The sequence below is a fragment of the Neofelis nebulosa genome, chromosome 4 (genome assembly GCF_028018385.1).
Source record: "Neofelis nebulosa isolate mNeoNeb1 chromosome 4, mNeoNeb1.pri, whole genome shotgun sequence".
Classification (NCBI taxonomy): Eukaryota; Metazoa; Chordata; class Mammalia; order Carnivora; family Felidae; genus Neofelis; species Neofelis nebulosa.
In genome coordinates, this window is record NC_080785.1 from 104,225,043 (window position 1) to 104,238,776 (window position 13,734).

Consider the following 13,734-nt stretch of genomic DNA (forward strand, 5'->3'; position numbering starts at 1 on the left):
AGGCTGCGAAGTTTGGGAACATGAGTAATGCTACTTTGCCCTGGGGTATCCGTTCACCTTTGTTCCCAGGTGTGGGGGCCACCTTGTGGTTTTGAGTGTTGCAGCCGAGGCCTTGGGTTTTGAGTGGCCTTCCAGAGGCGGGCAACGGAGTTTCTATCACGCCTCTCACAATCATACTCCTTTTTTATTTCTCAGAATGTCCGAGGTCATTGGATGGTTATCTGTGCCCATCACACCATCTCACTGAGGCTCTGTTATCTCTAGTACCAAGTTTCAGGGCACCCACGGGCCACGTGAATTCCTTTGAGTTTTTAAATGCCTCTCAGGTCCATTTTGGCTTACAGAGGTGAGGACAGAAAGTTTCCTGCACCGGCTTCTTTCCTTTAGCTGCGTGCCGTCACGGGTCCTTCCGGATAGAAATAACAGGCCTTATGAAGGTCCTTGCCCCATTTAGAAGAGTCAATCTCATGTTCTCAGGTCAGAGATAGATCCTCTTTCCCCTTAAGCGTGTGCTCAGTCCCGGGTAATCCTGCAGCGGGTGAGCCTGGGGGCACTGTCTGGAAGCTCTGGAGCCTGGGAGACACAGTCCCTTCCTGTCCTCTACAGCATGTCCCCACCTTGGGCCACGGACTCTGGCCTCCCACGTTGGACAGTTAAAAAAATTTTTTTTAAACCTTTATTTGTTTTTGAGAGAGAGAGAGAGGGCGTGAATACGGGAAGGGCAGAGAGAGAGGGAGACACAGAATCTGAAGCAGGCTCCAGGCTCTGAGCTGTCAGCAGAGGGCCCGACACGGGGCTCGAACTCACGAACTGTGAGATCATGAAGTCAGAGGCTCAACCAACTGAGCTACCCAGGTGCCCCCCCGCCTTTTTAAAATTTTTAAAAAAAATCTTTATTTTTGAGAGAGAGAAAGAGTGTGAACAAGGGAAGAGCAGAGAGAGAGGGAGACTCACGCTGGATAGTTTAGACAAGCAGTCAGGGCCGACGTCACTGAGAATGTGTCGGGGGAGATCAGTCCCTGGGTGCTGAGGGCACAGTGGAGGTCAGGCCCCGGCTTCTCACGGGAGATGGTGGGGTTCAGGCATCTGCAGGGCCAGGAGCCCCGGGGAGGCTGTCTGTCCAGCAGCTCCCTGCAGACAGGTAGAAAACTGGAAATACAGGACATGTGACACTCCCCCTCTGACTCTTTGCCGGCTCATCCAGGAGGCAGGGAAGAACCTTCGGAATGACTTCCAGCCGGGCATCTTGCCAGAATCCTGCAGGGAGCACGGTTGAGCAGACACTTTTCAAAGGTGACGACCCCCCCGGGCTCCCCCCTCAGATCTGCCCCCTGGAAGGGGATACCCTCCTTTATTTACATGGCTTCAGGTTAACAGTCTGAAACTCAGAAAATCTTTCCTGAATGATGAAGTCTCTAAGGAGTCTGGCTCCCCAGGAGCTGAGGCTTTCCATGCAGAGCATCAGAGACAGCAGGAGGTCCCCATGCGGACTGTCCCCGGTGCACATTCAAGTCCTGGGTGCCCAGTGAAGCCGCTGTCCCCGGGAGGGACGACCCCAGGGCTGGTGGAGCTTAGGGGCTCTGGTTCTCACACATTTGCTCCCAGGACCCGCTGGACAGCCTTAGAAGAGACCAGCGACCTCCAAGAGTGCGTGTTTTGTGATACTTGCCGCTTTAGAAATGAAGACAGATTGACAAACTATTTATTCCTCCGTGGAAAGGAGAATCAACCTGTTCTATGTGCACAGAAGGACTACCTCTTAAGAAAAAAAATAGCCGTGTGTGGAGGAGAGTGACTTCGTTTTACATTTTGTAAATCCCGTGAAGATCTGGCTTAGTCGAAGGCTGCTGGGTTCTCGACCCTGTGTCTGCAGCCAGCCCTGTGTCAGCATGGCCTCCAGGGGACCCCGGTGTGCCCTCAGAAGTGCATGGTGGCTCAGCCCAGCCTGAGTCACCGAACCATGTGGGGCGGTTTGGTGACTGTGCCCCCCTCCCTTTTTTTTTGTGGAGCTTGTACTGTGCACCTGCTGCCACTGGGTACCCAGATATGCAGGGCGGAGGTTCTGGCCACAGTCCTGTTTCCCCACGGGGAACTCAAGTGTCTGCAGAGGAATCAGAGACCGGTGTTACTCCCCCTGCCCCCCCTAGAGCACTTGGGAACAAGAGTGAGACCAGCACTTTAAAAAAAAGAATTAATTTTAGTTTACTTTTAAATTTTTTAAATGTTTGTTTTTGAGAGAGAGAGAGAGAGAGAGAGAGCGAGCACGAATAGAGGAGGGGCAGAGAGAGAGGGAGACACAGAATCCGAAGCAGGCTCCAGGCTCCGAGCTGTCAGCATAGAGCCCAACGCAGGGCTCAAACTCACGAACCATGAGATAGATCATGACCTGGGCGGAAGTCGGACACTCAACTGACTGAACCACCCAGGCACCCCTGTTGTGTTTGTTTTGTTTTTTTTTTTTTAAGTTTATTTTGAGAGAGACAGAGACAGTGCAAGTTTGGGAAGGACAGAGAGAGAGAGAGAAAGAGAGAGAGAGAGAGAGAGAGAATGAATGAACCCCAGGCAGGCTCTGCACTGTCAGCACAGAGTCCAACACAGGGCTCGAACTCCCGAAACCGTGAGATCATGACCTGAGCTGAAATCAAGAGTCAGACGCTTAACCGACTGAGCCGCCCAGGCGCCCCGAGACCAGCACTTTGTGGCTGAGGCTCCGAAGGTGAGCTGAGAGGGGCAAGGAGCAGAGTGGTATTTCTCTTCTGTGCTGTGGACCAGCACAGCCTCAGCCGGCACTCAGACCCCAGAGCCTTGGAGTCGGGGCGGGTGAAGGCAGCCAGGGGCTGACTGTGCGGTGGGACAGACGATAAGCCGACAGTGAGGCGGTCTTGGCCGTGTGACCCGTTTTTCTCTGTCAGGTTACACTTTTTATTCACAGCACTTCTGATGCCAAATGTGTGGTTTGCCCTTCCTGACCCCAGTGCCCCAGCTCCCCAGACTGGGTGTCTTGCAGTTCCTCAAAGTTCTGACACCGTCCCCCTGGAGTTACGTCAGACCCCGCGGGTTAAAGGGCTGCACAAGAAAGAGGCCCCCCGCTTCAGAGGCCAGCTGAAGATGCCCAGGACCCCCGTACGTCTGACCCTATAGGTCTGAATCAGGGGTGTGATTCTCTTCTAGGTTTGACGGTTTGCTAGAACGGTTCACAGAATTTGGTAAGGCCCTTTACTTATACTTGTAGGTTTATTATAAAGGCTACAACTCAGGAACAGCCAGATGGAAGAGACGCACAGAGCAGGGTACAGGGGAGGGATCCCATGGGGCTTCCGTGCCCTCCGTGGGCGCGCCACCCTCCCAGCACCCCAGAGGGCCCACCCACCTGGAAGTTCTCTGAACCCTGTCCTTTACGGCTGTGTGTGGACGTTCCATTAGGTCACACGGTTGATCAACTCATTGGCCATTTGTGATTAGTTCTGTCTCTAGCTCCTCTCCCTTCCCCAGAGCTTATGAAGATGGGGGCCACTGCTCATCTGAATGTGTGTGGGGCTCTCCGTTTCCCTCCCATGGGGCTTCCATGCCCTCCGTGGGCGCACCACCCTCCCAGCACCCCAGAGGGCCCACCCACCTGGAAGTTCTCTGAACCCTGTCCTTTACGGCTGTGTGTGGACGTTCCATTAGGTCACACGGTTGATCAACTCATTGGCCATTTGTGATTAGTTCTGTCTCTAGCTCCTCTCCCTTCCCCAGAGCTCATGAAGATGGGGGCCACTGCTCATCTGAATGTGTGTGGGGCTCTCCGTTTCCCTCCCATGGGGCTTCCATGCCCTCCGTGGGCGCGCCACCCTCCCAGCACCCCAGAGGGCCCACCCACCTGCAAGTTCTCTGAACCCTGTCCTTTACGGCTGTGTGTGGACGTTCCATTAGGTCACACGGTTGATCAGCTCATTGGCCATTTGTGATTAGTTCTGTCTCTAGCTCCTCTCCCTTCCCCAGAGCTCATGAACGTGGGGGCCACTGAAAGTTTCATGTTCTAACTACGCCTGGTCTTTCAGGTGACCAGCTCCCACCCTCAGAGGTATCACGGGATCCCAGCCACCTGCTCCATTAGCGTACGAGACACCCATCACTCTGGAGGTTTCAGGAGCCGTGTGCCAGGAACTAGACAAAGGCCAAATATTTATTTGTTACATCACGTAGGTGGCACATGGTGAGCCATAGAGCGTATCCAAGGGGTTGGGAACCAGCTTGGGAAGAGTGAAGGAGAGTCAAGGGACATGAGGAATACGTGGTTTCTGTTGGCAAAGAGAAAGTGTTCCAGTCACTGACGCGGGTGGCTTTGGTCAAGATGAAGGACCGATTCCTCCTTGGGTCTCTAGGTCCGCTTTCTTCCCGGGAGGCCTCCTATGTGGTGTGGTGGCTCCCACCTTTTTCTGTGCATTTGGCATCACAATCATGGAAGGAAATGGAATCATAAAATGATTTAGATTAACTTCAGGAATTTTGACGGGAGACCATTTGAAGTCAGCCTGTTGTGACTGTTTTAATAGCGCAGATCACCAGGAGGAGGAATAAGGGAATGTTGGTGTGGGTTTCAGGGTGGAGCTGAGGTCTGGATTAGCTTTGCAACGGAAGACCCCACCTTGTCACCAACACTCTGTTCCTGTGAGGAACACTGGGGACTTTGGGGTGCACTCACCTGAGCTCAGAGGTGGGCTTGGTGTAGCATTTTTGTTGGGGATACCAGGTCCCCCAGGGTCCCTGCTCATCTGAATGTGTGTGGGGCTCTCCGTTTCCCTTTGCCTCTGGTCCAGGAGGCAAACTTTCCCAGTGGGAGGACGTGCTGTTGGTCAATGATGTGTGAATAGCTGGGATTCCTTAGAGAAGCTAGCAGTTGTTTAGAGCTGTCCCCACGGGGATTATCAACAGCTGGGCGTCCCCTGCCAGGCACCTGAGAACAAGTTCTTTTGGGACGTGTTTCAACATGCGTGTGCAGGGTTTGTGGAACTCATAATAGCAGCGATTGGCCACGCGTGTCACACGCTGGTTTTCTTCCCGTGGGTTTCCTTATGGGGTCTCAACCAAGGTGCGTCACGTCACGCTCCTGCGTCTCGAACCTCTTGCCTGAAGAAATGAGGCTGGGGACCATATTCCAGATGGCTCTGCAGTTGACGGTGCTAACTAGGACAGAGGACACAGCGAGCACTCGGTGGATGTTTGTGGAGTGAACTAATGAGAAAGTCATGACTTTCGGGACGAAGGTAAACCTGTAACGTGTTGTTAAAGAAGGTCACACGAGCCGTCCAGGGCCTGCCGTGAGCTGCTGGGCTTATAAGAGCCTTAGCACAGTGTCCCGAGGAAAATGGCTAAGCGTTGCTCCGTGTTCTGTCTGTCACCGTGCAGCCACCTGTAAGTGGGCCGGGTGATGGGAAGGTGGCCCGTCCGACAAGCATCTCTGATGCAGGTGCTTTGTCTGATGTCTGGAAAGCAGAGCGCCTCTCCACCTAAATAGCTCTGACTCCCGACCCGGACATAAGGAGCCGGTGGGTGCCTGAGGCCTCTTTGCACGGGTCGGCAGTCTGAGGTTCAGGGAGCATCGCAGGGTCCCTGCCCGGCTTGCTCCCGCTTGCTTGGCTGCTGTCTCGGGGTGGAACAGGGTCACTGGGAGGCATACTCGGGCTCCTGGCACGTGACAAGGGAGTGGACGGGGAAGGACAGAAAGATACAGTGCATATCAGAAGGTCAGCTCTGTGCTGGTCACCCCCTCCCATGGGTCACATCCATGAACAGGAGACGACCGTCAAAATGGGCTCACTGGGAGGTGGAATCTAAGAGATGCGCCTTGAAAGGATCATGTAGGAACCATTCTTCAGGCCCTAAGTGATGCTGAGCTTGGCCGCAGGGTCCGTGAGAGGGGTCGGCTCATGGGGGCTGCCACCTGTGACTCCCGGGTCGGACCAGTGTGTGCAGCCGGCTCCGCGTGCCTGACCGGAACATTCTGCCTTCCGGGGAGAGTTCCTGAGCCCGTGAGTCCTGAGCTGGTGACCATGTGGCCAGAGGAGGTCCTGTTCAGGGAGGGGCGTGACACTGTTAGGTCTTGAATTCCTGCCCTGAAGGACCACTTTTCCTTAACGTATATTTGTAATACCCCCCACCTAGAACCCACGGTCATTACATACTGCATCTGTTGAGCGATACAGAGAAGGAGACGTGATTGTCTTTCACCTACTATGTGCTGAAGGTGGGGGAATATTGGACTTTGGGGTGTGCCCCATGATTGGGCTGTTCTGGAGTAGTGATAAGCTTCGAACAAGACTGACTCTGTTTCCTACAGATTTCTCCTGTGAAGAGGGGTGGAATCTTTTTTTTTTTTTTTTTAAGTTTATTTATTTTGAGAGAAAGAGAGAGAGAGAGAGAGAGTGGGATGTGGGAGATGCAGAGAGAGAGGGAGAGAAAGAATCCCAAGCAGGTTCCACGCTGTCTTTGCAAAGCCTGACGAGGGTTTGAACTCATGAACCGTGAGATCATGACCTGAGCTGAAACCAAGAGTCAGTTGCTTAACCTACTGAGCCACCCAGGTGCCCCAGGAGAAGTGGAGTCCTAACGTGCCATCACTGGTCCCTCCCTCAAAATTATTGCTGTAGGAGCAGTTCCATAGCGTGTTTTCGCCACAACTAATAGCAGCTTTTACTTTCTTCTTCTTCTTTTTTTTTTGTTTTAATTTTTTAAGGTTTATTTTTGAGAGAGAGAGAGAGAGAGAGGGAGGGAGAGAGGGAGAGGGAGACACAGAATCCGAAGCAGGCTCCAGGCTCTGAGCTGACAGCAGAGCCTGACTCGGAGCTTGAACTTGTGAACCGTGAGATCATGACCTGAGCCAAAGTTGGACGCTTAAGTGACTGAGCCACCCAGGCGCCCCTACTTTCCTTGTTGTTTTTTCCCCCCTAACTTCCTAAGGGAAGAAAGAGAATGCAGAAGAAAGGAAGGTAGGAAAAAAAAAGAAAAGAAGAGGGGCAGAGTCTTTCCACATTTCTAGAAGCTTCTGCGCCGTTCCTGTTCATGTGACTGGCCTGAAGCACTTAATGGCTTCATTGTTTTTGGTGCAGAGCAGTGATTTCTCTGGAATTCCTAGACTGTGGAGAGGGGAGAGCCAGCCTCTAGGGCTGAGGGAGGGAAACCACGCTTGGACATCACAGGGGGCTCAGGCGGGGCTTTGCAGGGAGGCACGGAGAGGGGAGAAGCAGCAAGACCACCGGTCGGAAACTTGACAGAAGCACTTTTTACCAGAAAGATCAATTCTGCAGTTACGTAAGTGATTCATGTGCCTTCTTACAGAAATCCAAACCTAGAAGTCTGTGGAACAGAGTGAGGGTCGCACCTGTGCCCTCTGGGCCATTGGGTGGCCTCCCTCTGGGTCAGTGATGGTCTGTGTTCTCCTGGGCTCTTTTCTCTGGTGAATTCGTGGACCCACATGACGTGGGTTGTGTGTCCCTTTCCCTTCCACTCGAGTATCACCTCCCTCCCCCTCCTCGGCTCTTTTCCTCCTTGGTCTTTGCCTGGACCTCGGTCAAGGCCAGCTTTGGCCAGTTCAGTGAGAAGCACGTTTTGGGATTTACATCATTTAATCCCTGCACAGAGGTGGGGCTGTCTAATTCCCATTTTATAGCCGAGGAAACTGAGGCACTGGAGGCAGGCTGCTCTGGGGAGCTGAGCCAGAAACCCGGTTCCACGTGGGCCGGCCGAGCCGCGAAGCGGTTCCCAGGCTGCCCCCCGGGCGGTTTTTCACGTGCTCAGCACAGTTCTGCACCTTTGGGCTCCTGCTGTCGATGGGGGACACAGACATGGAGGGAGAGGTCAGGGGGATTCAGCCGCAGGACCAGAGGATCCTGGGCCGAGGGGCAGGGCCCCCCAGCAGGGTCTGGGTGGAGAGGGGGAAGGAAGGTGGGGGTCATTCTTCCAGAGGGGGTGTGAAACCCATCACCAGCTTGAGCCAGGGGTGGGGAGGGCGTGGGGGGTGGGGTGGCGGCAGGTGCCGAGGCTGCTTCAGGGTCAGGTGGGAGTGGCATCCTGGTGGAAGGCAGTGGGAGAGCGCCTGGGCTGCTGGCTTGCAGGAGCGAGAGCGAGGTGTGAGGGGAGGGGAGAATGGGGGACTCGTGGGTTGTGCCACATGCAGTTGGTGGCCACCACAGTGGCCTGAAGCAAGGTGGGGGGGACAGGGACAGGCGCATGGGTTGCTTCCAGCTTTTCCATGTTAGGGAGTATGCCTGTCAGTGATGTGTGTGTATGCACGTGTGTGTATGAGCCTGTGTGTGTGTGTGTGTGTGTGTGTGTGTGTGTGTATGTGTGTGTGTGTGTACGTGTGCAGGTGCATGTGAGGGTGAGCTAGGAGGCCATGAGATGCTGCCCGAAGCCTGTTGAGCATGTGCCTGCCTGCAGCTTAGGGGAGCCCCACTGACCTCCCCCGCTCCGCCCCCCTACAATATCCCCACCCTCCGTGGGCTCTGGGTGTTCAACTTCCAGTAATACGATGGATCCAAATTACAGCCCCCTTGTTGCCAGTGTTTCTATTTCCCTGGTTACCACTCAAGTTGAGTGTGTTTTGCACGTGCATTTTGAGAATCGTTGGCTTCTGTCCCCTCCCCATTTTATTTTGGGCTGCTTAACTTTTTTTTTTTTTTAATGTTTATTTATTTTGAGGGAGAGGGAGAGAGAGAGAGAGAGAGAGAGAGAGAGAGAGAGAGAGAGAGAGAGAATATCCCAAGCAGGCTCCAAGCTGTCAGTAGAGAGCTGGACGCAGGGCTCAAACCCACAGACTGTGTGATTGTGACCTGAGCCGAGACCAAGAGTCGGACACTTAACTGCCTGAGTCGCCTAGGTGCCCCTGTTTGTCTTATTTTTTAATTAACAAGACATTTGCTAAATGCAGACAGCCGCATCACGTTGCTAGTATCTTCTCCCAAAGTTTTTGCTTGTCCTTTGATTTTGTAGAGAGGGCTTGTTGCCATAGAGGAGGTGGTTTTTCCTTCGTGGCTTCCAGATTGAAAATCTTGCTTTGGAAGATCTTCCTCGCCCAGATTTTGTACCGTTATTATTCCGTATTTTCTCTTAGTCATTTGTAAGGTTTAAATCGTCCCATCTATCGGGAATGGTGTGCAGAGAGGCTCCTGCACGTATCTTACTGAACATCAGTAACCACTTATCCTGGATCTTATTTTCTGTGCATACCTGGATGCTCAGCTCCACCCAGATCGTGTTCCGGGCTCTGTACCCTTCTGTGTCTGTCCCCATTCTTGTCCCTGTGCCCCTGGCGGACTGGGGTATTGGCCGGGACTGCCCCACACGCACCTGCACCCATTACCTTGGGCAGGAGCCTCGCTGCAAGGGCTTGCCTTTCCAGAAAGTTCTCTGCGCCTTGTTGTCTTCCAGATTTCTTTTAGGTTCCTCACAAGAAGTTTCTGTGTTTTCTTCAGAGCCTCTTGTATATGCTTCTTAAGTACATTATTTGTGTTGCTTCTGTGAATGAAACCACTTTATCCTTGCTTCGTAAGTGTCTTGCTGCCATTGTGTGGGTTGCTCTGGGATCGTGACCTCATTTGATGCTGACATCGGTTTTTAGCTGGTCCTGAATGTCCTCTGGAAACAACACTGGCTTTTCTTTTTTCCTGGACAGCTTTCACACCATGTTTCTGTTTTGTACCTCGCTGTATCACCAAGGGCCTCGAACCGTGGTGATTCCTGCTGTCATCTGGGCTTGCTGGCCCTAATTTCTTTTTGTTTATTTATTAAAATTTTTTTTTAACATTTATTCATTTTTGAGAGAGAGAGAGACAGAGACAGAGTGTGAGCAAGGGCGGGGGGGCAGAGAGAGGGAGGGAGACACAGAATCAAAAGCAGGCCCTACACTGAGAGTAGAGAGCCAGATGTGGGGCTCGAACCCATGAACCGTGAGATCATGACCTGAGCCGAAGTGGGACGCTTTACTGACTGAGCCACCCAGGCGCCCCTATTTATTTTTGAGAGAGAAGAGAAAGAGAGAGAAAACACGTGTGCATGTGGGAGGGGGGTAGAGACAGAATCCCATGCAGGCTCTGTGCTGTCAGTACAGAGCCTGACTCAGAGCTGGATCCCATGAACCATGAGATCGTGACCAGAGCCAAAGTCAAGAGTCGACGCTCCCCTGACTGAGCCACCCTGCTCCCCTAAGTCCTTCTCTTTCTGATGAATGCTCACATGTATCTATATGCCGGTACCACAGTATTTTAACTACTTTTGCTTTATAATTTACTATAGGGTGAGCGCAGTTCTCCCCTAATACGCTACAATCGACAATCTCACGGTACTTTGGTAGTTTTGATGCATTTAGATCGATGCCTGCATTTCATTTACAAAATTAATTTTAGGTTTGAAACTAATTACTCTTAAGAGGATCAAAGTCTTTGTGTGGTGTTTAATCTTCCCCTCTAGGAACGTAGCATGTTTCCATTTGCCCGGGTCTCTTAAGCACGTCAAGTGCATGGTGATACCTTTTGGTGTACCTAGGGCTCTTGCTAGCACTGGACTGAAATATGCGCGTGTGTGTATCAGCTGCGGAGAAGGGCGTTTTCCCCCATTCTCTGGTCAGTTACCGTGTCTGTGAGTGCATGGGTTTGTCCTGACCCTCACTGTGGCACTGACCTTAGATCACTTGTAGAGAGAAGCGTCCTCCCTCTGTCAAGTAGGCGCTCCTTTGTCTTAACTGCCTTTCCAGTCTGGGCGGCCGCAGACACAGGTCCATGGGGTAACCCATCTTTGAGCTTGCTTGGTGGCTCCTGGAAGCCACACGGTGAAGACTGGTTCTGGGATCGCTGGTTCCGCTTGACCCTGGAATTGAGGACCCTGTTCGTGGCCCATTCATCCGTTTTGATTAAGTTGTGTCGGTTTCTGTGATGGCGGCCAGTTTGGGATGTGGCCGCTCTGTCCTGGGCCCACTAGACATCTCTGTGGAGCCCCCGCCGAGTGTCCGCTGGTGGACGGGCCACGCGGGAGCTGAGTCACCGTTCTGTTGTCGTTGCTGAACGTGTCCTGCGTGTTCGCCGGTTCGAAAGTATGATGTTGGCATTTGGGGGGGGGGGAGTCTCATTGTGTTTTAACTTCCCTCTGCTCCCAGTTTCCTTTTTCCTCATGGCCCATCCCGCCCGCCGGGTGGGGACAACCGTGGCCTTGCTGGAATAGCACATCCCGCTGAAAGTGACGCGAGGTGCGGTGTTTCTGCTTTAATCCTCGCTTCTCTCTTCCGCTGTCCTCAGGGTCGGGCAGTAGCACTCTGAAATTGTATAATGACTTTTTTTATTATTTTTTTTAATTTTTTTTTTTTTAACGTTATTTATTTTTGAGACAGAGAAAGACAGAGCATGAACGGGGGAGGGTCAGAGAGAGGGAGACACAGAATCTGAAGCAGGCTCCAGGCTCCGAGCTGTCAGCACAGAGCCTGATGCGGGGCTCGAACCCACGGACTGCGTGAGATCATGACCTGAGCCGAAGTCGGCCGCTTAACCGACTGAGCCACCCAGGCGCCCCAGTGTAATGACTTTTTTTTAAAAAACTTGCCTTTCTTCACTTCCATTTCGTTGATCTGTTTCTCCAGCTGTCTTTCTCAGTTTGCTGTCACAAGCGGGCTCTGACATCAGCACAGTGCTGAGTTCAGTTTTTTGAATTAAGGCTATTCTGTCCCCTTTTATAAAGGCCTAGACTTCATTCCAGAGCCGTGTGGCTGAACCCGCCCAATAGCCTCCTCGTGAACGTGGGGGTTTGTTGAATGTCTAAATAGTCACTGTTATTACTCTAAATATTTAGCGCGGGGAAGCTAGACGGATGGAAAGATTAATACTCACTCTGGAATTTTTGGAAGATATCACAGATGCTACAGAGAAATCAAGGGGTCCTTTGTTTCCGAAACACTCTGGAAGTGAGTCCAGATGTTTGTTTTTTGCCCACGTTCACGCATGTGGGATTTCAAGTTCGCGTCGTGTCTGACCGTGAACCCGCAGCAGCGCACTGTCTGGACTGATGCGCGAATGGCACAGAGTCCCCGGGGCGCCGGTACGTGTGAGGCACGCGGCCGGCTCGGGCAGCACGTCGGGCTGTGCTCTGCTGGTGTTGGTGACAGTGGCCGTGGGTGTGGACGGGCCAGCGCACACGGCGCTGGAGGCTTCTTTAAAGCAGTTCTCTGTGCCTGGCAGGTGGTCCTGCCCTTGGTGAGGACGCGTCTCAGGAGCTCTTACAGCTCACCGTGTTCGGAAACCGTCCTGCTTTGTTCTCTCTGCTGGGAAGTTCGATATCCACGTTCCTAGAATGGACAACGATGGTGGGACGAACAACTGGATGTCATTTTTCTTTAATTATAGATTAATTTATGTTGCCCATAGTTCTTCAAAAAGGTTTATTTCTTTGTTTTGAGAGAGAGAGAGCTCACGGGTGGGGAAAGGCAGAGAGAGAGCGAATCCCAAGCAGGCTCCGCACTGTCAGTACAGAGCCCGTTGTGGGGCTCGATCCCATGAACCGTGAGATCGTGACCTCAGCGGAAACCAGGAGCCTGACCCCCGAACCCCCTCAGCCAGCCAGATGCCCTGGTGCCTGCCGTCAGGGGCAAACGTCCCGAGTGTGTGTTGCAAATTTAAAAGCATACGTGTGAGAGCTACATCCGGAAGTAGCCATGGGGCATTCGGATCAGACTCCAGAAAAAGATTAGTTTTTCTGGAAAAGATGGGAAACCTCTCAGAGTGTGAGGAGTGGATGTGTTATGTGACCCAAGTCTGTTTCCCCGGTCCCGGCCCATTGTCATTTCAGAGACCCTCATGCTTGTCTGACCGTTCACTTTTTTTTTTTTTTTTTTTTTTTTTTTTTTTTTTAATTTGTGGACAACCTACCTGCTAGAATTAGAGACGTCCCACCTGATACACTTGCTGTAATCCTTTTCGGAGTTACAAATTCTTCGCGAGGATGACAGCAGGTGCCCTCAGTAAAACGCCTTTGCGTGTGCAGGTGGCGTTCGGTGTGATGCCCCCACGTACTTTTGTGACCTGCGTGCCCCTCTCGATTCTAAGGCCAGCGTCCTGTCCGAGCATCAGTAGGCTTCACAGCCTGTAGGTGGCTGGCGTGTTCCGCGTCTGACAACGGGTGCGCCGCCGGCCGAGTCACATTTGTGAAAATCTAGCATTCGTTCAGCGTTTACTGTGTGTTGGGTCCTACAGCTTGACATGTGTCAGCTCGTTTCCTCCTCGTAAAAGCCCTCGGGGGGAGATGGTATTTCCATGTCGATTTTGGAGCTGGGGACTCGGGCTCAGTGAATTCAGTGACTCCCCGGCTCGCCCGGGTGTCACCTGCAGAGGCACCAGGGCTCTCTGGCTCTCGTGCGTGATGTCCAGCCAGTGTGCCCGGTGGGACCGCCTGCGGTGGTTTTCTAGTAAATTCTAGGTCCCTGACTTCTTCCATGGCGGGTCAGCAGCAGGGCACGTTTTATTTCCACTGTCGAGTGATCAGGAAAGGTTAGCCTAGGCATCTCCTCTCCTTGCAGGGGCACCCACACCATGGGCAGGGGACCGGCTCGGACACACAGAGGCGGCAGCGGTGATGAACGCTCCGTGCTCTTCTCCCTGCTGAGTCGTTGGGGGCGTGTGTGTCACTCGGCACGTGACGATTCAGCAGCATATGTTACTGTCCTCCGGGAGGTGGGCTCTCTCCCCACCGGCCTGCAGAGGAGCCCGGCTCAGG

The 13,734-nt window shown here is 52.9% G+C and overlaps 1 protein-coding gene across 6 annotated transcripts in view; it reads left to right on the forward strand.

Moving 5' to 3' along the window:
- The window catches only part of GRB10 (growth factor receptor bound protein 10), a 183,395-nt gene that overhangs the window by 19,221 nt on the left and 150,440 nt on the right, over positions 1–13,734 (forward strand). The gene's annotated exons all lie outside the window — the stretch shown is intronic.